At 39.5% G+C, this 21,188-nt stretch overlaps 1 long non-coding RNA gene and 1 other non-coding gene across 3 annotated transcripts in view; one reads left to right on the top strand and one right to left on the bottom strand.

The window, feature by feature from the left end:
- LOC131275261 (uncharacterized) overlaps nt 1–21,188 on the top strand; it is an 85,517-nt gene that overhangs the window by 49,203 nt on the left and 15,126 nt on the right. The window lies entirely within an intron of this gene.
- On the bottom strand, nt 12,960–13,021 carry LOC111759355 (U7 small nuclear RNA). Its single transcript, XR_002793366.1, has one exon. It is a non-coding gene; the product is annotated as a U7 small nuclear RNA (small nuclear RNA).

Genomic DNA, 21,188 nt, shown 5'->3' with positions numbered 1-21,188 from the left:
TGAGGTGGCCACTGCAGTGGATCCCAGGATGAACCCTGGGCCTGGGGAGTCCTTCCCACATCTCCTCAGCTGTGAATTATTGTGGGGGATGCAGAGGCAGCTGGTGGAGGAGCAGGCCAGGAGCAGGCTAGGGAACGTACAGGAAGGTTGTGAGGTGCTGCATTCCGGGGTCCCTCCGTCTTGCCATTCCGGGGTCCCTCAGTCTTGCCACCCGGGGAACTATTGAATCATCCAGTGCACTGCTTCCTTCTCCTGGGTCTAGATCCTCAGCAGTGACTCAGTACCCTAGCTGGGGTGTGTGTGCGTGTGCATGCATGATGGCAGCCTCAGGTGGGCCCCTCACCTGTGTGACAGCAGAGGAATCTTATGTTAATGGTGCCTGGAACTATCAGATGTGGATGGGCCATCTCTTAACTTTCTGCTCTGAGGTGACTGGAAGCCTGATTAATCTGGATCTTTCTCGGGCTTTTCATGGAGGTCGAGGAGATAGGAAGATGCCCATCCTCAGTCACATTCTTTGTGTATCTGTGGAGCAGCTGGGAGACAGACAGGGCTGGACCTCTCCCTTTCTCAGGGGCAGCAGACCTGGAATGGAGCTCTCTGAGTTCCTGACAGCATTTCCTATGTGCATGGTTCAGAGAGATCCAGAAGTTCTGGGTGGAGCTGCTTTCTCTGCCTTTGGAAGGGAATTTTCTCTTAAGGCCCAGGTCTGGGCAGGAGGGAGGCCAGGCCTCCCCTGACCCTCAAAGGCCTAATGCAGACTCTGCACTCCCAGAGCCATCGGAGCCCTTTTTTCATTGTCCTGAGAGGTCTTTCGCCTTGTGAGGAGCACAGCTTGCCCAGGGAACTACACCTCTAGAGTTAGGAATGCCTGAGAAGTCAAACTAGGGGGCTGTGAAATGGAAAGTCATAGGTAGGTTCCTCCAAGAAACCCAGACACCAGTGATGACAACAAGAAACTCTTTGTTTCTCCTTCAGGGACATCATTTGTTTGACATTTGTTAGAATTCCATTTGGCCACTAGAATTAGCACATATTGTCAACCATAGCTATTTATGTTCTCTTTGTTTTTTGTTTTATGAACTTTTATCTCTGAGTACTTAGTGTTGATTTAGAAATAAAGTTCTGTGCCTTAAAGTAAAAAAAAAAAAAAGGCATCCTCTAGCCAATAGAAATGAATATTTTTGTTCACCTGAAAACCCTTCGTGCCAATCTTTTAGCTGCTTAATCGTATCTTCTAGCTAAAGGCCGGTCTGGTTCTCCAGTTTTTCTTACTTTGTTTGGAATTGTTCACAGTGGGTGCTCTGGGGATAACTTCTCACATACTAATCAGTTAATGCTTTAACAATTCAAGTAAAACATAGATGCCTCACAGTTTATAGGGTATTTAAACCCTACTCTTGGTTATAATTGTCATATGTATTCCATGTACATGCAGTATGGCCATCTACCCCCAAAATCGTCCAATTTCTGCTCATTATTCATTGGTATATTGAATTTGTGTTCCTGAGTGTGATGGCATTGGACTCAGATGTGAACTTTCTACATAAGCCTCTTCTATCACTTTTACTGAACCTGTGTTTAGCGCTGGGGTTGGTGTAGACCCTGGAGACTTCAATCTCTGAACTGGCCATGTTCTAGCCAGGCCCTGAGCAGAGTTGCAGTTCCTGCTCTCCAGTTTGTTGGACTTGCACAGGTTGTTGGACTTGTACAGGTTGGCTAACAGGACGGTGAAGATGGTCAAGCACCACACCAGGGAACTGAGAGTGCCTACAACTCCAAGCAAGAGAATCGCATCCATCAACCATGTGGGATCTAAGCCCCATCTCGATAGAGTGGTGGAGTGGACATCACCAACCCAGGGTCCAACAAAAGGGAGGATTAAATATGGATTAGTGTGGACTTACTGGTATTCTACTATAGAACTATTGTGACTAGTAATGGAAGAAACTGTAGCATTGATCTGGAGAAAGTAGCCATGGTAGTTGATGAGAGCAGGGAGAGGAAAGAAGTGATGTGATGTGGGGGCATTTTTGGGACTTGGAGTTATCCTAAATGATATTGCTGAGACAGATGCTGGACATTATATACCCTGCCATAACCCACTGAATGTACTGGGGAAGAGTGTAAACTTCAATGTAAACTATAATCCATGCAGTACAGCAGTGCTCCAAAATGTATTCACCAAATGCAGTGAATGTGCCCCAATGATGAAAGAGGATGTTGATGTGGGAGGAGTTGGGGGAGTGGGTTGTGGGGTGTGTGGGAACCTCATATTTTTAATGTAACATTCTGTATATCTTCAAGAAAAACAATTTAATTTTAAAAAATTAACAGTTGTGAAATACGTTATCATATATACCCAAGATACTCACCATCTCTGGTCCTGAAGTCCAAAGTTTTCCTCTTAAAATTATTTCTCTTCTATCTGAAGATGTTCCTTTCACATCTTTATAGAGCAAGTTGTCAAGTGATGAATTTAGATTTCTCTGTCCTCTCCATCTGTCTTCTTTTTTGTCTTCAATCCTCAGACAGATTTTGCTGTATGTAGTATTCTGGGTTGATGTTTTTTTATTTCAGCACTTTAAAAATCCTGTTTTACCCTCTTCTGACGTCTTACTGGACCTGAGGAAAAATGACAGGCCTTCAAATTGTTATTCTCTTATAATGTGTCACGTTTCTTAGGTTCCTTTCAGAATTTTTCATCTTTGATTATCAGCTGTTCTTTTTAAATGATGTGTCAGGGTGTGATTTTCTTAGCTTCTCAGATCTGTGTGTCACAAGGTTGGGTAGTGTTCAGTCTGTCTTAGCCCATATTTATTGTGAACCATTCTTTCTTCTCCCTTCAGCATTTAGCATGAATGTTAACTGTCCTACAACTTTCTGATGTTCTATTATTTTTTTAAGATTTATTTTTTAGTTCTCTTTCCCCTTCCCCTCCCCGCAGTTGTCTACTCTCTGTGTCCATTTGCTGTGTGTTCTTCTGTGACTGCTTCTATCCTTATCAGCAGCACCAGGAATCTGTGTTTTGTTGTTGTTGTTGTTTTCTCTTTTTTTTCTTTATTTTTTTAATTTCAAAAAATATGAGGTCCCCTTCTACACCCCACCCCTTGCACCCCTCTCCTCCCCCCATAACAACAATCTCCTCCATCATCATGAGACATTCATTCCACTTGGTGAATACATCTCTGAGCAGCGCTGCACCTCATGGTCAACGGTTCACACCATAGCCCACACTCTCCCACAGTCCACCCAGTAGACCATGGAAGGACATAGAATGTCCGGTAACTATCCCCGCAGTACCACCCAGGACAACTCCAAGTCCCAAAAATGCCCCCACATCACATCTCTTCCACTCGCTACCCCCAGCAGCCACCATGGCCACTTTCTCCACACCAATGCCACATTTCTGCAATTACTAATCACAATAGTTCATGAATAGAATATCAGTAAGACCACTCTAATCCATACTCTATTCCTCCTTTATGTGGACCCTGGAATGGTTGTGTCCACTCCACATCTATATCAAGAGAGGGCTTAGATTCCACATGGATGCTGGATACAATTCTCCTGCTTTCAGTTGTAGGCATTCTTGGCTCCCTGGTGTGGTGGTTGACCTTCACCTCCATGTTAGCTGAGTGGGGTAAGTCCAATAAACCAGAGTGTAGGAGTTGCAAGTCTGTTGAGGCTCAGGGCCTGGCTATCACATGATCAGTCCAGAGATTCTGGTCCCCTGGATATACATTAAACCCCAGTGCCAACTACAGATCCAGTAAAAGTAACAGGAGAGGCTTGTGGACAAAGATCACATCTGAGTCCAGCTCCGTCACACAGAAACACAAACTCCAAAGTAGGGCCAACTGAACAAAGTAGGGCACTGAACTCCATCTGCCATGACCTTAGAACCTGTGGGTCTCTGTAACCCTCAGGAGAACCAGTATGTGGGATTGTATCTACTTTGTCTGTCCGTGGGACTCTTCGGAGGTGTGCATAAGGGCTTACCCCTCTGATAACCTCCTGGCTCTTTTTGGAGACTCATAACCTTATAAACTCATCGGTCCTTTCCATTTCCCCCTTTTATTCAGGTCAAAAAGCATTTTTAACTCCTGGTATTATATGTAGACTGAGATATTCTGCTGGTCTGAGTTGACCCTTTTATTCAAGGTCATTTTCTAGTTACATCGTCAGCTGGTACTTGGTAGTAATCCCTCAGTGCCAGGGAGGCTCATACCCGAGAGTCATGACCCACGCTGAGGGGAAGGCAATGCATTTACATACTGAGTATGGCTTCGAGACTGGCCACATTTAAGCAACACGGAGGCTCTCAAGAGGTAACTCTTAGGCACCCTGCAGCTCTTGGCCTTGTTCTTATTTCAGGTGCACAGGCTCACAAGCATAGTTATTAGTATCAAGGGCTCATTGTTGGACCTTCCTGCTCTTTTGGTTTTTGCCATTGCACTTGGCGGATTGTTGCTGTTCCTTTAGGGACTGTGATAGAGCTCCCCTGGCTAGGAACTCAACACTCCCTCCATTGTTGTTTTTAATTGTAACCAATATGAAAATATTTGTATGTACCCTGGATATATGCCCTGGAGAACTCCCTGCCAATCATGTGTCCCCTGCCAATAACATCCCACACCAGTATTCCTCCCCTGCCATTGTTGAACCTCTCTGTGATCCAAAACATCTTCAAAAATGAAGCCCAATATATTGCCAGGTTCCATTAATAGTAAAATGGAATATAGTGATGGGTTTAAAGGTTAGATATAGAATACATATTAATTTAGAAAAATTAAGGTAAAAATAAATTGAGGTATCAAAAAATTAGAAGATGCAAAAGCTTTGGTTTTGATGTTTTGCCTTCCATCACTGCAATAAGTGTTGCCCTGTATGCAAATTGGCAAGGCAACTTCTTCCATCTTTTCCTCAGTGTCTATGTCCATTCTTTTTTTTTCTTAATTATTAAGCTTGTCTTCATAAAAGTTTCATATATACAATATACAGTACTCCCACATATCCAACATAAAAGCCTTTTCCCTTCCTCAGCAATAATCTTTTTACATATTTATATTTACTGAAACTGATGTACAGATATTGAGACAATAGCTTTCAAACAAGGTAACATTTGGGTTTATATTGTGGTTTATATTTTAGACTATGCAGTTTTCTAAATTTTTAGTTATCTTATGTTTTACATTATGATTTACATTTTAGCCTATCAGCCCCTATACATTTTTGGTGTAATTTAACATGTCTTATATCCATCCTTGTGTAATATTGTGGAACACTTCTATTGCTCACACAATTACATTGATTCCATCTATTCAATACCTCTTTCCCCCTCCCGTCAGGGCCCACAATGACAGTCAATCTTCATTCCTTGAAGGGCCATGTTCAGAGATACTTGCATCAATGTTCAGGGCTTGACATGCTCGACTGCCCTAACACATTGGGAGCCACCGTTTCTCTCAAGAGATACAGTTCCCTCTATTTGAGAATATCAGTCCTCCCCAGGATGTGGGTATACCTTCATTCTCATTATATGGGTCTCTATCCAATGATATAATCCACTATGACAAAATGAGTTCTAGGCACTCCCTAGAAGCCTGTCCTGTGTCAGATTATCCCCTTTCAGCATCTAAAACAAGTAACCTTCCTTATTATATTTTTGAAAAAGTTTTCTCAGCATTACACTCTCAACCAAATCTCTGACAATCTCCTATGTCATATGTTCGTCCACTCTCCCCCCAATTTCTTGGGCAATATTACCAATCCTCCTATCCCTAGCCCCCCTCAAGCCCGCAGAGCCCCCATTTTATCCCTTCCCTGTACAAATACTGACCTCCAGCTTATCATAGATTTAATCCATGTAGGTGTCGGCTTACATCCTTCCTCTACCCCCAATTTCCTGTAAGCCTATCATCCAATCTCTAGCTCTCTGAAGCAGCTTGGTTTACTTATTTCATATCATGAGGTCATGTAGTATTTGTCCTTCAATGCCTGGGTTGTTTCACTCAACATAAGGTTCTCAAGATTCATCCATGTTATCACATGTGTTTGTAGTGTCTTCTTAAAGCTGAGTAGTATTCCATTGTATGTATATACCACCTTTTATTGATCCATTCATCTGTTGATGGGAATTTGGGTTGATTCCAACTTTTGGCAATAGTGAACAATGCTGCTATGAACATTGGTGTTCATATATCGGTTTGTGTCCTTGTTTTCAATTCTACTGGGTGTATATACAGGAGTGGAATTGCTGGGTCATATGGCAAATCTATAGCTAGTTTTTTGAGAAACTGTCCTCCAGAATGATTGGATCCTTCTGCATTCCCACCAGCAGTGGATGAGTGTTCCCATTTCTCCAGCTTTGCTCCACTGTGATCAGAGAAATTATTTTGTATATTTTCGATCTTTCTGAATTCATTGAGCCTTTCTTTGTGGCCTAGCATATGGTCTGTCTTAGAGAATGACCCATGTGCACTTGAGAAAAATGTATATCCTGCTATATTCAGGGGTAATGATCTGTATATGTCTATTAGGTCTAGCTCCTGTAATATACTGTTCAAAGTTTTTGTTTCTTTATTGATTCTCTTTTGAGATGTTCTGTCCCAAAGTTGATAGTGGTTTATTAAAGCCCCCCACTATAATTGTAGAGGCATCTATTCTTTTACTTAGTTTTTCCAGTGTTTGCCTCATGTATTTGGAGGTACCCTTGTTAGGAGCATAAATATTTATGATTGTTCATTCTTCTTGAAAGATTATCCCTTTCATTAATATGTAGTATCCATCTTTGTCTCTCACAACTGTTTTGCATTTAAAGTCTATTTTGTCTGATATTAATATATATACTGCTGCCTTTTTTTTGGTTATTGTTTGCTTGTAAGATTGTTTTCCAGCCATTCACTTTCAACCTCCTTGAATCCCTGGGTCTTAGATGTGTTCCTTGTAGGCAGCATATAGATGGGTCATATTTCCTTATCCAATATTCCAGTCTGAATCTTTTGATAGGTGAGTTTAATCCATTGACATTCAGTGTTATTACTTTCAAGGAATTATTTATGTTAGCCATATTTTCTTTGGACTTGTGTTTTTCAATTTTGCTTGTTTGTTTTTCTTCTCTTTTTATGTTTTTTGTTGCTCTTACACTCTCTTCCAACTCTGCCTCTCTTGTTTTTTTCTTTCTTCCTGCAGAACTCCTTTTAGTATTTCTTGATGGGTAGGGTTCTTGTTGGCATACTCTTTTAATTTGTTTATCTGTGAATATTTTGAACTCTCCATCATTTTTGAATGCTAGCTTAGCTGGGTAGAGTATTCTTGGTTGGGAATTCTTTTCTTTTAGTACCTTGACTATATCATACCACTGTCTTCTTGCCTCCATGGTTTCAGATGAGAAATCAGCACTTCATCTTATGGGGCCTCCTTTTATGTGATAGCTCCCTTTTCTGTTGCTTTTAGAATTTTCTCTTTGTTCTTGAGCATTGGATAATTTGACAAGTATATGTCTTGGGGTAGGCCTGTTGTGATTTATAGTGTTTGGGTGCACTCTGCTTCCTGGACATGTATGTACATCTCCCTCAGTAGATTTTGGGAGTTTTCAGCCATTATTTCCTCGAACACCCTTTTTGTCCCCTTTCCCTTCTCTTCTCCTTCTGGGATGCCTCTAATACGTTTGTGCATTTTTCATTGTCATTCAGTTCCCTAAGTCCTAGCTGGAGTTTTTCTATCCTTTTATCGATCTGTTCTACTATCTGTTTGATTTCAGATGTACTGTCTTCCACGTCACTAATTCTCTCCTCTGCCTCTTCTAATCTGCTGCTGTTTGCTGAGAGTGTATTTTTGATTTCTTGAACTGTGGTGTTCATCACCATCCATCTGTTATCTCTTTGTGTATGACTGAAATTTCTTCTGTATTCTCTCCAAGTGTTTTCTTCATATTGTTAATCTTTTCCTTTACATCATTAAGTTGGTCTCTAATATATGTTTTGAGAGCTTTAATTACTTCTCTGATGTTCTTCTCCTCTTCCTCATTTTTAATTTGTTCATTGGATTTGGCCATGTTTTCCTGAGTATTGGTTCAGTTTGTAGTGGTTTTTTTTTTTTTTTTTTTTTGCTATCTCGTCATCATTTTATCTTGATGGGTTTAATCAGTTCCTTAGCTTCTTTGTCAAGTTGGAGATTAATTAGTTGTTGTTCATGTGTGTTATGTCTTCTCTTTGTCACTTTGTTCTTCTTACTCTATTTTCTTGTTGCTGGCTAAGTTCACTTTGAGGGAAAATATTAGGGCCAGGGAAAGTAAAATGAGTAAGAAAAGAAAATGTGTAAAGTAGTATTGGTAATAAATGTTAACAGAGCAACAATGTGAGATCTGGGAGAATGGATATTAATCTCATGTAAGTTCTGTAGAGTTATAGCAGTAAGTAGAGTACCTATAATGAGACAGTCAACTGAATATTGGGTGGAATGTAGTAAATTAAATGACCAGTGGTCACATGAGAGAGAAAATAGAGAAAACAAAGAAATAATGTCAAGAGTGAATAAAAGACAGAAAACAGAACAAAGGTATTAGAAATAAAAAGTCAGACAATTTGGGGGCCAAAGTAAGGGAGGTGGAATATAAGAGAAACAGTAGATGATGGAGGATAGAAAGATGTGGGGAAAGGGAATAGTGTTAGTGGCCAAAATCAAGACACACAGAAAAGAGGAGATGGAGGATGAGGAAACACAGAAAATGTGAAGCGCTCCCTCTAGCACCTATTATATAAAGAAAATAAAATAAAAAAAGAAGAAAAAGAGAGAAAAGAAAAAAAGAGAAGAGAAAAAGGGGGGAACAAAGAAAATGGAGGGAAACAAGCAAGAAAAAGAGGGGGAAAAAAATGAAATAAATGAAAAAGGACCTTGGGGGATTAAATGGGAGAAAAGACCAGAAGACAATGCAACAGTAGCAACCATGACAGAAAAAAAAAGAACCAAAATTTCAAGCTAAGAATTCTCTTTGCAGTTAAATAAAATGCTTAGGGATCTGACCTTCCCCCTTTCTCTCTTCCTCACTTCTCTCTCTCCCAGGGCAGCAGGAAAGCTGCCTGAGAGGTCCGGTAGGAGATTCAAGTGGGTCCTTGGTGAACCAACTCAACACAGAAGACTATCTTTATTTCCAGCGCAAGAACACCTACACCTCACCAGAAAACCCAGATATGCTATTGGAACCTTGGATAGCACGTCCTACAGTCCCTTCCCCTTAGGTGTGCTAGGGGATGTCAAATTGATTTTCTGACTCCACCTCCCAGACAAAGTTTCCTATCCCAGGATATTTAGGTAAATTGGGCTTTCTCAGCAGTTTGACCTCTCCTTCCCAGACTCTCCCCAAGTCAGCTGGTACGCTCCTCCAAGCTCAAAGAAAAAAAGAATGTGGAGGGCTAGGGTAATCATGGACCTCAAATGGATCTCAGGGTGTGGTGGATTTGGGAATGGTAAGTCTGTGATATTGCAGACTCAAGGTGTCTGAGTTTCTGGAGCATGGGCTATCAGGGTTTAGGGGATACAGACCTGGGAACCACACATCGGGTAAACATGGGGTTTGGGAACACTGCAGCAGAAAAAAGCTTTCAGGGATCACCACAGCTGGGCTGCCAGCCCTAGGGGGAAGGGTCCTGCCTACAACTTCTGACCTCTGTGTCAGAAACCCAAAATTCCACCTCTTGCAAGAATCTCTTCTGTCGCTGTCTCACCAAATCAACATCCAGACACCTCCTGCCCTCCAAGCCCCCAAAACAGCCCACTTGGGGTTTGGGAACACCTCAGCACAACAAAGTTTTCAGGGATCACTGCAGCTGAGCTGCCAGCCCTAGGGGGAAGGGTCCCACCCACAACTTCTGACCTCCATGTCAAAAACCCAAAATTCTACCACTTGCAAGAATCTCTTCTGTCACTGTCTCACCAAATGGGCATCCAGACACCTCCTGCCCTGCAAGTCCCCAAAACTGCCCGGTCCAGCAGGACTCCAACCCTTCTCAGCCACTTCTTTACAGGAGAGATTATGAGGTGCACTCACTCTGATGCTGTCTTTCCCCACCTCCTCCTGTTAACTTTAGTTTAGCCTTTTCCCCCACTCTGTGTTCTTCATTAGATCATGTTACTGGTCTACATTCCATGTCCCTGATTTCTTTCCTCTATTACCCCCATTCTCTTGGTCCACCCAGGGGACTTCTGAATTGTGGGTGTGTTTTTTTGTTTTTTGTTTTTGTTTTTTCATTTTTCTTCATTTATTGAAGTATTTCACTCTTACATAAAATTATATAAGCAAAAAGTGTATAGTACTAGTTGTGAACTTGCAAAACATACATAACATACAGGACTCTCATACCTCACCCTCCACAAATGCCTTACATTGTTGCCAAACATTTTTAACTAATGATGAAAGAGCATCCTCAAAATATTACTAGTAACCAAAGTATCTTACACTTGGAGTATTTTTCCCCAAATCCACCCTTTTATTATTTTTATATGATTTATATGTGAACATGCATAAACAGTGCATATTAAAAGTTGTGAACTTAATGAAGCAAACATGCCTAACATCATACAAGGGTCCCATACATCAACCACTACCAACAATGTCCATTGTTATGAGACATTTGTAACAAATTGTGAAAGAATGTCATAAAAATCATATTCCTGACAACAGTCCTTATCTTACCTTTGGTGTATTTTCCTCCACCCTACCCTATTATTATTTTTTAAATATATTTTTATGACAGAAGTTGTAAATGTATGAAACAATCATGCATACTTGCAGAATTCCCATACGGCACCCTTCTGTCAACACACCACTGTGTGGTGGCACATTTGTTAAAAATTATGAAAGAATGTCATTGGATTATTCCAGGTTCATAGCTTACATTTAGCACATTTTTCCCATACTCCCACATTATCAACACAGTACCTCTTCGCATAGATGCATGAATATTACTCTAATTTTGTAAAGCAGCATCCATAGATCATTCCAGTTGTATCTTTCCCATGCTTCTCCACATTCCCCTCACCTTGCAGTAGTGATGTGTATCTACTCTAGATCACAGAGGACACTCTCACATCTGTACCATCAACCGCTATTGTCATCCACCTCTGGGTTTACTGTGTTATTCAGTTACTAGTTTATTCTCTAGCTTTCAGTCAATTAGAATTTACATCCCTAGACTACACTTTTCAGCCACATTCCCATTTATACACCAGCTGTTAATCACTATAGTGTTACCATCATCTGTGTATGTTTCCACACTTTTACAGTAAGGTTAATTAAAACTTCTTACTTTAAACATAAGTAGTCCACGTCAGTCCTGCTCTTATCTCCTTTCAGAATCCACTACCTACAACCAAGTCTTGAAGATACTTTCCTACATTTTCTTCCAGAAGCCTTATGGTTCTTTTATCTTTAGGTTTTTGTTCCATTTTGAGTTAACTTTGTATAAGGTGTGCGATAGGGGTCCTTTTTCTTCTGGCTATGGATATCCAGTTGTCCCAGCACCATTTGTTGAATGGACTGTTCTGCCTGATCTGGGTGGATTTGACAGGCTTGAGAAAAATCTCTTGACCCTAGATGCAGATTGTTTGTGAAACCATCAGTTCTTTTCCAGTGGTGTGTGTGTCTGTCTTTATGCCAATACCATGCTGTTTTCACCATTATACCTTGGTAATGTGATTTAAAGTCCATAAGTGAGAGTCCTCCAACTTCACTTTCCTTTTTTAAGGTGTTTCTGATATTCATGACCCCTTACCCTTCCTAATAAATTTGATAATCATGCTTTCCACTTATTTTTTAAATGCTGGTGTAAGTTTTTATCAGAATTGCTCTCAATCTGTATATCAATTTGAGTAGAAATGACATCTTAATCATATTTAGTCTTCTAACACATGAGCATGGCATGTTCTTCCAATTATTTAGGTCTTTTTAAATTTCCTTCAACAATGATTTGTAGTCTTAAGAATACAAGTAAGTGCTTTACAATGTTTGTCAATTTGATTCCTAAATATTGGTGTTTGATCTGTCATATTTTATTTTCACCACTCTTTGACACTTTTGTTTACTTTTCTGATACACTCTTCATTTCTAGACTCTCTTACAAGCCTCTCTCCTGTTTTGTCTTTTCAGGCTGTAACATACCTTTTAATATTTCTTGCAAAGCTGGTCTCCTGGTTATAAACTCTCTCAATTTCTGTTTATCTGTGAATTCTAAACTCCCCCTCAATTTTAAAAGACAATCTTGCTGGATATAAGATTCTTGGCTCAAAAATTTCCCTTGCAGCTTCTTAAATATGTCATACCAATGTTGTATTTTTTTTTAAGAACACACAGTTTATTAATGGGAACTTAACTCTATTCTTACTTATGGGGAATGTGGGATGCAGATGTGGCTCACGTGATAGGGCCCCTGCCTACCATATGGGAAGACCCAGGTTCAGTCCCTGGGGTCTGTTGGTGAACAAGAAGAGAAAGTGTGCCTTCATGGCAAACCAGTGCCCATATGGTGAGCCCATTGCCTGCATGCTGTGCCATGTGCACATGTGGGTGTCCACTTGGCAAGCCGAGTGTCCATGTGGTGTGCTGAGTGCCTGCCCAGCGAACCAGTGCCCACATGGTGACCAAATGCCCACATGGTGAGGCAGCGCAAGTGAGTCATACCCCAAGATCATGAAGCAATAAAAGACAAGGAGATAGTCAAGATGCAGAGACCAGGAACTGAGGTGGCACAATTGACAGGGAATCTCTCTTCACGTCGGAGTTCCTCAGGATGAAATCCTGGTGAATCCTAAACAGGAAAGATGAGAAGAGAAGACAAGAAAGAGAAATAGACACAGATTATCACAAAGATAAAAAAGAATAGAGATAGATTATCACATAGCAGTAACAGCAGGGTGGGGGAGGGGAAGAAAAAACTAGTATAAAAAAATATGGGGACTGTGAGGGCCTTCCAGCAAGAGCCAGAAGACCTACTAAGCAAATTCTCAAAGAGCTGTAACACTCACCACTGTCTTTTTGCCTCCGTGAAAACTCTGCACTTAATCTTATTGGGTATCTCTTATGTTATGCGTTGCTTTTCTCTTGCTGCTCTCAGAATTCTGTCTTTGGCATTTGACATTTTGATTAATACGTCTTAGAGTTAGTCTGTTTGGATTTATTCATATGGGACTTTGTTGTGCTTCTTGGACATGGATATCCATGTCCTTCAATTGGGTTTCAAAAATTTCTACCATTATTTCTTCAAATATTCCTTCTGCCCTTTTCTCCTTCTCTTCTCCTTCTTGGGCCCCCTTTACACATATGTTTGCACATCCCTTGTCGTCATTTAGTTCTCTGACACCTTGTTCAATTTTTTCCACTTTTTTCCATCTGTTCTTTTTTACATTTGCTTTCAGAGGCTATTTCTTCAACCCACCAATCCTTTCTTTATCCTCCTCAAATCTGCTGTTATATAACTCCAGTGTATTTTTAATTTCGTTTATTGTACCTTTCATTCCCATAAGCTCTCCTATTTTTCTATGTATGCTTTCACATTCTTCTTTGTGCTTGTCCAGTGTTATCTTAATATACTTAATCTCTTCAGCCATCTCATTGCATTTCTTAAGGAGATTTGTTGGAACACCTATGATTAGTTGTCTGTGTTGGAGAGAGAGAGTGAAACAAAGAGAGAAAGAAAGAGAAAGAGCTGGGATCAGGGGGTCTGTGAGTAATGACTCCTCAGACAACTTTATTTTCTACATGTGGCATTATATATACTCAAACTATCGAGATAACAAGCAGTGTAACTACACATCAACAAGACTCATAAATTAAAGAACTTATCTCAAAGTACAGAGAATTAGTATTCCTTTCAAACTACAAAGTGCATTTGCTCATATTTCTCTCTGCCCCGGACAGCTCTGTCCTGTTGACTCGAAAGGCTTAATTGCTGCATTCCTATGTTAAAAGCATAGCCATGGAAACAGCATGTCTCCCTTTGTGAGACCACCATGCCTCAGTTTCCAACAGTCTCAACTCCTTTATGTCATCTGGAAGCTTACCTTGTTCCTTACCTATGCCATATCTTCCTGATTCTTGGGATGGATTGCAGTTTTTGTTGGTGTATTGGCATTTGGCTTACTATGTGTATTTATTCTGGGCGTGTTCTCTCTTTAGTTTAGGGCTTTCTTGCCTTTTCTCCCTGCAGGTTGTGTAGTAAAAGCCAAGGATATAGTTGGTGTTGAACGCTGTAGAGACTCAAACTGCCCTTTCTTTGCCAGGGACTGATAAATCTCCTCCCAGCTTTCTCCTTTACATGTTAGGATAGTGTCACAGCTGTGTGGAATGATCCACATGTTCAGGCCTAGACCGTGGTCACCCAAAGAGACTGACATAGCTTAAAGTCCCTTTCCCCCTGCCTAGGCAGGGATGGAACTGCAGGTGTGAGCAACAAGCTATGGTGTGCATGTGCAAAATGACCATAGTTACCCCAGTAGACTTCCCACTCTTCAGTCTGCCAGCTGAATGTACCTGCACTTACCCTGAGAGGCTGGTGCAGGGCCCACCAGCTTCCTCCCTGTTGGAGGTGGGGCTGATGCCTAGGCTAGGGATGCAGGTTGATCTAGGTGAAAGAAGCCAGTCCCTATGATCACTATCATTTTCAGCCAGCCCAGCTTCCCCTCATGCTGGGGGCAGAGTCAAAATGGTGTCCACTGGTCTCTTTCTGACTTGGACAGGTTCACACTTTACCTGTTCTTAGGGTTATATTTTACCCAGCCAGATTTACTAGTCATTAGGTGAAATCGGTGGCCAATCATCTCTTCCTTCTCTGCTTTTTGGGAAATGGAGCTTCCAAATCCAAAATAGTTCCAGAGGCATCCAGAGAAGAATGATTACAGTCCTCTGAGGCATGGCCTGTATTTTCCTGGAGAGGCTGGTGCAGGGCCTCCCAGCTTCCTCCCTGCTGGAGGTGGGGCTGGGGCTTTGCCTAGAGCTGAAATCTGATATGGGTGGAAAGAAGCCTGTCCCTACCAGCACTGTGAATTTCCCCTTGTGCCAGAAGCAGAGTTAAAATAGTGGCTACCAGGCTCTCTCTGACTTGGACAGGTTCAAATTTTAGCCATTCTAAAGATTATACTTTAGACTGCCTAATTTACTAATCATTATCTGAAGCTGGTGCCCAATCTTCTCTTCCTCCCCCATTTTTGGGAAGTGGAGCTTCTGATTCCAGCTGAGGAATAGCTCCTGAAGTGTCTTGTGCTGACTGTGGAGAATGGCCACTGCCTTCCAGGGCGTGGAATGCTCTACTTAGGAATCTTCTCTGCAGATGAGCAGTCTCCTCCTTCCCTTCTTTCAGGGATGTTGCAGGATGCTCTTCTGGTCTCCTGGATCCCCCAAACAGATGCTTTAGATAGCTTTGTGTGCTTACCAACTGTTCTGTAGCATGAGCTGACTCTGGGAGCTCCTTACTCTGCCACCATCTTGCTGGTTGTCCTTGAATTTTAGGTGTTTTATATCTAGATCTAAAGTTTCCTTTTATATCTTTTTGTTGTTTGTTTCTTTGTTGTGAACTATCTTTTCTTTCATTCCAAGAGTATCTACCTTTCTCATTGTGCAGAAACTTAATAACTGCTTTATCTGATCACTCCTTCTCTGGTTCATTTGGAACTGTATCTGCTGATCGTTTATTGCCCTGTGTTGGAGATTTGGACCTGAAGGGTATCGGGAATGAAAGAGAAAAGGGAGAAGGAAACAAAGAGAAAGAATGAGAGAGCTGGGATCAGGGGCTCTGTGAGTAATGACTCCTCAGACAACTTTATTCACAAAGGGCTCTATATATACCCCAGTCCACATGGGTAGAAGCAGCAACATGCAGTTAACCATCAACATTACTCATAGTCTAAGGAATTAAAAAATCTTATCTCAAGGTACAAAGTTTAAGTGTTCTATTTACTACACAAATATCTGCTCATTTTTTCTTTCAGCCTCTCACAGCTTCATCCTGTTTGCCAGGAACTCTTAGTTACCACATTCCTTAGATTGCAAGTGTAGCCATGGAGACAGTACGTCTCTCCTTGGGAGGCCACTGTGCCTCAGTTTCCAACATCTCCCCCCCCCCCTTTTTTTTTTTTTTTTGTTGAGGTGACTGTGCCTGTCTTAGGTTGCCCTCTTCTGAGAGTCTTACCCATCATTGACTGCCGGCCAAGCGCTTCGACTTGGGGAAAGTATTGAAGTGCTTTTGCTAGCACCAGATTATTCGCATGTCCCATGGCTGTTACGCTTTGCAATTTTCTTCGAAAGCACAGGCGAGAATCATGAGCAACAGAACAAATATGATTAGCCCTATTCCTAAAGCTGACAGGAAATGCTGTGATTTCCACCAATTAACTGGGTTAAATTTTGTAATATGTGAAATCATATCTGAGAAAATATCTTTATCATTGGCTACATGAATTTGATTTTAAGACATTTCTAATGTTTTTCTTTGTAATTCCATTATTTCCAGAGAGATATTACTTTTATTGCCTAATAAATGATTCTTAATTTTTTCCATTCTATATCTGATGAATTATATGCAGAGTCAAACGGAAATTACTTTCATTCCAATCACACCTCAATCCACTTAAGTTTAAACTATACAATTCATTTCTAATATGCAAAACAGCAGATTCTAAATCATTAACCCAATTATTTAACTGTTTATCAATGTACTCTTGGCTATGCCACAAATCAGTAGCATTTTTATGCCAATCATGCATGTATTGTTGAGTCTGTACTTTCATGTAAAGCTACCATAGCAGTAGCAGCAGCTGCAATGATTCCAATTAGTCCCAAAATGCTTATAATAAGCAGTCCAATAAAGCATTTAGTCCATTTCAAGAATTCTTGACTTTCAGAAGACGACTGCCAAATCTGGGTTATTCTCACCAGTATCCAGATGCATTTTTTTCTTCTAGCTATCACTATCGTTTCTTCATCGATGTTTGCCTTTTCAGTGGAGCCACTTTGCCTTTTCTCGGGTTTCTGTGGTAAGGCCCTGGATCTTCACAAAGGCATCTGCATCAACCATCCTAAATGGGATGTTGTGGAGTGGACAAGGACATGATAGGCAGGCACCTGTTATTACTAGCAGGTATCCTGGATGTTTCTTCATAATCTGAGGGTGATTTACAACAGTCTATCATTTCTGTTTTGTTTTTAGTATTTGCAGTCCACCCCTGGATAGGCATGGCAGTCTTTAGAGTGACCAGACACTATTGGGTTAAGTCTTTCACTTTTAGCAGGACCTCTTATGCTGCACACAATTGCCTTTTTCATTTTTGCTTTTGACTCTTTTCAGAATTGTGATTAAAATCCAAGGGTTACTTGTTTAGAATTTTGCTCTTGCCACAAACTCTACCCAAAGCCAATATGGGTGCTTGCTACATCCAATTCATAGGCTAAGTTAATGTCCACAATTTACCTTCCTTTTATTATTATTAAAAGCAGCTTGCTGGAGGCTTTCCTACTTCCATGAAGGACCTTTCCCAATTAATACATATAGTGGGTTTTAACATTTGAGCTAAATGAGAGATGAATGATTTTTAGCACTTCAACATTATTACAAACTCTATTAACATGAGGAAACATTGCACTTCATCAGTTATAACAAGAGGGCATAATTTTATCCCACCCAACCAAACCACATTTAGGAATTTGATAGAGCAGCAGGGACTTTGCCACCTGTCCCAATTGTTTGCTTAGTTCAGGCTCTTAAGATAAGGTAGTGTCTCTGGTGGGTTTTTTTTATTCTGAAAAAAAGGGTTACTGGTTAACATAATGTCATCAGTAGAGTTTCAGCCACTAATTTTTTCTATGCAGGTAGATTATTATCACCATGCCAGGACAGATGATTGGGCTATGCACACAGCCTTGGGGAGGCACTGCAAAAGTCCATTGTTGACATTTCTACAGGTAGGAGAATGCAGGCTGGCTTGACTTGCCCAAGGAAATACTAAAGAAAGTCTTACCGTGTTTTAAAACAAAGTGATAACAACACAGCTGGACATAACTTTTTGCAACAAACTAGCAATATTTGTGACTGCTGCATACTACAATGTTGTTACTTCAATTTATGATAAGTTTCTGTGGCACACACCTTTTTATAATAATTAACCATAATTAACTACATTACACTTCTGTTTAATATTATGCTGAAATATTGGTAAATTTATACACTCTTAAGTACTCATTTGAAACTTTTACTCATACAACTTTATTTAAAAGAGGGTTAAAAAAAATCCTGTTAATTTTATAACACTTTTAAACACCTATTTAACTTATATTAAATGAACTTAATTGTTACTTCAATTTTTCTTTCAAGGTAAAAGAACAAATCTCTTGTAATTAGTTTGGAATAAAAAGAAAGTAGATTTAAGCATTATTTTCCTTTAAAAGACATAAGACCTTTTCTTCCTCAAACACTGAGGAAATGATGAGGTTAAAGCACAAGAAGCTATTTTGATAAAACGGACTTTCTTTGAATACTGATTATGAGGATAGAAACTTTTCATAAACTTTTACCAAAACAAACTAATGATTTGAGAGACTTTGAAAAAGGACAAAGTTTTTATCTTTGCATTAGTATACTACTTGATATTAAACCTTTTAAAACTTTATAGACAAACACATTAAATTTTATTTAACTTTAATCATGAACATTTTTTTTCCACAAACCTTCTACACTTTCAGTATTCATTCAGGTTTTGACCCACATTTTACTCTTTCCCAATAATCAATCATTTTATCTTGGGACAAAATTATTACTATTATTTTTAATAATAAAAACACATTCTATATATTCCACATACTAAGTTACCAGGCAAACTTCTTACAACCTATAATTGCCATCAACACGAGCTTGTTAAAATTAACTTTTTTTCACTTTAAATACTTAGTAGCATGTAATACTAGAAACAGTTCCCTAGAAGCAAATTGGCAGGGGAGGCTGGCTGCCAACAAGTTTTCCTGTTATAAAATTACCTTTTATTATTAGTATTATCAATTCAGGTTTTATTTAATAATGACTTTTTGGAATTAGCCACTTAAATACCTTAATTTAAATAATGCTTCATTAAACTTCTTATAATTATTTATAACCATATAGACTATAACTATATTATTTTAAGACAAATTTTACCTTCACAGAACACATTCCCTAACTTAAAGTTACCACAATACCTTCTATAACTTGCCACATGCATTTAAGTTCCAAGAGTTTATGAAAATTAGCCATTCTATTTTAGGACAAAAACACACCTTTTAGAAAAAAACATTAAATTTCTGTCAGCATTCCCACAAACTTCTAACCTTTTTTAATGTTCATTTAAGTTTTACATCCTTCATTTTATCCTGTGAAGAAAAATAAACTATTCATTTCAATCTAGGCAAGAACAATCTTTTATGAAAAGACTTATAGTAATTTTGCTAATCAAGACTTACAATTTTTATAATTGTAGAGATCTTATTAACATTTAAACTTATGTATTAATATAAGCACTTATTTAATTTTTGGCCATTTGAATAGAGCTCTTTTAAAAAATTTTTACTTATTAATTTATGTTATCATCCAGAGGTATCAAAATATACACTGACGTTGAACAGACAGGCAAACACAAAACAATTACAACACATTAACAGAAACATACAGTTTACAATAGACTCATAATTCTTACTTTCTTGGCATAGGTGCTTTTAAGTTCTCTGTTATATCACATCTTAGATTGTACTTTTTAAAATTTATTCTGGAATCCATGTTGCCTGTAACATTCAAGCTTGTGCTTGGAACATTTTTATTAGTTATCAGCAGTTAAGGTAAATTGAGCAGCATAAATGTAGTTAAGTTCTTATTTAGCAGTTTAGACAGACCATTAACACACATTTTTGGATTATTACTCTGTAAGACTATACTGAGCACCTCAAGCTCCTGTTCTTGTTCCAATTTACTTTCTTTCATTTCAGATTTACTTATGGGCTAAAGCTGCTGCTATTTGGTGGCATAAGGCCCATACTGATAATGGAATGAATTCCTTTTTTTTTTTTTTTTTTTTTTTGATATGCCCTTCATAAGGCTTTCATTACACATCTCCACTGTTTCAAATTTAAAATGTTATGTCCCTGAGGCTGAAGCCAGCAACAATGCTTTTGTATTAAAGCTAACAATTCTAGTAATTTATAGATTTTTACAGGCACCCCATTAACTTTCCCTAACGCAAATGAATATGCTTCCACACGTCCCATTTGATTACCCATTACCCCGATGACTTTGCGGAAAATGTTACTTACTTAAAAGAAGACTTGAGTCACTCTGCTTTGGATGTCACACGACCCTCGATGAGGTCTTTTCCGCGGTTTCCGATACTGATTTGGAAGACTCACTAACTTCTTTGGGCCCCACATTGGGCGCCAGATGTTGGTGATTTGGGAATGAAAGAAAGAGAAAAGGGAGAAGGAAACAAAGAAAGAATAAGAGAGCTGGAATCAGGGGGTCTGCGAGTAATGACTCCTCAGACAACTTTATTGTTCACAAGGGGCTAATGACTCCTCAGACAACTTTATTGTTCACAAGGGGCTCTATATATACCCCAGTCCACATGGGTAGAAGCAGCAACATGCAGTTAACCATCAACGTTATTCATAGTCTAAGGAATTAAAAAATCTTATCTCAAGGTACAAAGTTTAAATGTTCTATTTACTACACAAATGTTATCTGCTCATTGTTTCTTTCAGCCTCTCACAGCTTCATCCTGTTTGCCAGGAACTCTTAATTACCACATTCCTTAGATTGCACGTGTAGCCATGGAGACAGCACGTCTCTCCTGGAGAAGCCACTGTGCCTCAGTTTCCAACACCCTGGAGAAGAGATCAGGTTTTTCTAGTTCTTTATATATCATGTTTTATTATATTGGATGATGTCCTGGTGGCATGTGCTTGTTATATAGTTGTAGACTTCCAAGAGATTGATTTGCTAGTTGGGGCCTCTTGTCATTCCATATGAATTTGAGGATCAACTTTTTCAATTTCTAAAAAAAAATGCTGTAGAGATTTTGAGAAGTATTGCATTTAATCTGTGGATCACTTTAGATAATACTGATATTGTAACAATATTAAATCTGAAAGATGGGTGTCATATCTTGCCATTTAATTTTAGTTT

This window comes from Dasypus novemcinctus, chromosome 22, assembly GCF_030445035.2.
Source record: "Dasypus novemcinctus isolate mDasNov1 chromosome 22, mDasNov1.1.hap2, whole genome shotgun sequence".
In the NCBI taxonomy this organism is placed as follows: domain Eukaryota; kingdom Metazoa; phylum Chordata; class Mammalia; order Cingulata; family Dasypodidae; genus Dasypus; species Dasypus novemcinctus.
This window is presented reverse-complemented; position numbering and strand designations above follow the sequence as displayed.